The sequence below is a fragment of the Seriola dumerili genome, unplaced genomic scaffold (genome assembly GCF_002260705.1).
Source record: "Seriola dumerili isolate Sdu_G_001 unplaced genomic scaffold, Sdu_1.0 BDQW01000127.1, whole genome shotgun sequence".
In the NCBI taxonomy this organism is placed as follows: domain Eukaryota; kingdom Metazoa; phylum Chordata; class Actinopteri; order Carangiformes; family Carangidae; genus Seriola; species Seriola dumerili.
The window spans coordinates 449,816-452,421 of record NW_019174382.1 but is presented as its reverse complement, the minus strand read 5'-3'; the positions used below and the strand labels follow the sequence as shown (position 1 = coordinate 452,421).

The 2,606-nt window shown below is 51.3% G+C and overlaps 1 protein-coding gene across 1 annotated transcript in view; it reads right to left on the bottom strand.

Annotated features, from left to right (window-relative positions):
• The window catches only part of mmrn2 (multimerin 2), a 22,062-nt gene that overhangs the window by 12,688 nt on the left and 6,768 nt on the right, over positions 1-2,606 (bottom strand). The gene's annotated exons all lie outside the window — the stretch shown is intronic.

The following is a 2,606-nucleotide window of genomic DNA, read 5'->3' as shown; positions in this document are numbered from 1 at the left end:
GTTGGTGCTGGTGGGGGTGGGGTTGCTGGGGGTTGTGGGCGTGGCCTGGTTCATGGGTTGGGTGTGTGGAGTTGTGCTGGTTGTCATGGTATCTGGTGTGGTGCAGCTTGCTGCCGGAGGCCTGAGAGTCACTCTGGTCGTGGTTCTGGTCGTGGTTCTGGTCATGGTTCTGGTCGTGGTTCTGGTCGTGGTTCTGGTCATGGTTCTGGTCATGGTTCTGGTCGTGGTTCTGGTCGTGGTTCTGGTCGCCTTGATGGTGGCGTTTCAGCTTCATGTCGACGTTCCATCATGAAGCGGTCAGGTTGTTCGTAGTGCAGCATTGCATTCTGGAGTGCAGCCTGTTCTCCGTGTCTGCGTGCTGACTCTCCACCACCTGCCTCTGCACCTCCCCTGATGTTCTGAAACACCTCCATCCAGTCTCGCCTCCAGACGTTCCTCCGCCGCCTCGTCAAGCCCGGTCCCTCCGGGGCCCCGCCTGCAGCTCAGGCCCCCGCTGGCTGCCTTTCAGCTGCGGCCACATCGCTGGGCCAGGGCCCCTACCTGCAGAGTCAGGTGCTCCCAGGGAGCGGTTTGAAGCCCTGCAGGATCGGCTGCAGCTCAGACATGACCAGGGCCATCATGTGAGGGGACGGGGAGGGGCAGCAGGGGCTTCTGGGTACAGCACCGGCGTCTGCAACGAGGACAGAAACAGAGACACACAGGTTTTTATTAAGCTCACTGAGTTATCAGGGTTCTTCCTCTGGGGACATGAATGAGTTTATGTTCTATAATAAAAATATGATCTGTTCTCACACCCACACCCCCCTGATGGACTCATGTCCCCTGGGGCCGGTAGTTGGTTGTTTTGGTCTAAAATGGAACAGTTTAGTTTCCAGACCGGATCACAAACACACCACAAGGCTGGAAACAGAAAACATCTGAAATAAGCTGCCATTTGTGTCGCTGTGTGTTATGTCGGGTGTGTCGTTTGTCATGTGCGTTTGTGTTGTGTGTGTGTGTGTGTCCTTTGGTGTGTGTGTCGTGTGTGCTGTGTGTGTGTGTGTGTGTGTTGTGCCACTGGTTTTTGTGTGTGTTTTTGGGTTGGCGTTGGGTGTGTGTGTGTGTGTGTCTGTTGGCGTTGTGGTTGGCTGTGTGTGTGTGTGGTGTGTGTGTGTGTCTGTGTGTCTGTGTGTGTCTGTGATGAATCGTGTCTGTGTGTGTGTGTGTGTATGTGTGTGTGTGTGTGTGTGTGTGTGTGTGTGTGTGTGCTGTTTGTGTGGTGTGTCTGTGTGTGTGCTGTGTGTCTGTGTGTGTCTGTGTGTGTGTGTGTATGTGTGTGGTGTGTGGGGGTCTGCCGGGGGCTTCAGAGTCAGATACAAGGCTGTGTTTCCAGGAGGAGAGACACTCAGAAGCTCAGATAGAGTTTCACAGTTTGTTTCTGTGGTTGAGCAGAGACCGATCCAGAACCAACAGGGACCACAGACTCTGTCCTCCAGCTGGACTCCACAGACCAGGATCCGTCTGTTTATAATTATTTTCTGGGGTTTGAAACGAACTCAGTGTGAAGACATTTCCTCTGAGTCAGAGAGAAAACTGCAGATTTTGAAGAGAGGCTTCTTCATCCGGGGGGAAACATCCAGTGACTTGTAATAAAAGTTTTAATAGAACATGAGGAGATTGTCCTCCACCAGGTCCAGTCCTGGTTTTACACACCCTTCAGCTGGCAGCGGTTCAGTCTAATGACTGTCAGTGTGATTTACAGCGTCGCACCGAGTCCACTTCCTGTTTCGCACAGAACGTCTGCTACACAAACACGTTCTGATTGGTTCCTCTGACGCTCCGTCTTAAATGCCACATTTAAAAAGTGAGACAACGCTAAATAGTCAGGAGGGAACCAGGGACAGAACCAGAACCAGGGACAGAACCAGGGACAGAAGGACTCAGAACCAGATTTAGGGTCTCTGGGTTAGAGGCTGGACCTGGACTGAACCTCTTTGGTTGTAAACAAACAACTGACCCGTCCATCATCTGTGACCTCAGTCCTCTCTGTGGTCTCAGGGACAGATGTTTTTCAGCTGTTGGAGTCTCAAGACATGATGGATCACTGAGGGGCCGAGAGAGGTCACAGGCGCCCGGGGCCTCAGCCCTCTGACCATCAGCTTCAGATAATGGACAAAAACCTTATATATATATGATATATAATTATGATAAATACAACATACACACAGCAGCATGTTCCTTTAAGGATGATGTTCATGCTGACTGGTCAGTGAGGTCAAGGGTCAGACAGAACAGAGCACTGTGGGGAAACAGGGAGGAGGAAGTGTGTGATGTAATGCACATGTTAGTAAAATATAATGCAGCTCACACACACACACACACACACACACACACACACAAAATGTATGGGAGACAGAAGAAAGACAGGATTTCCTGCGGAGGAAGTGTTGTGTGTGTGTGTGTGTGTGTGTGTGTGTGTGTTGTATGTGGAGGTGTCATTGCAGAGGAATGGAGTTCAGTGTGTTTCTCTGGTCCAGCTCACTCACACACACACACACACACACACACACACACACACACACACACACACACACACACACACACACACACACAAGTCTCAGTTCTGC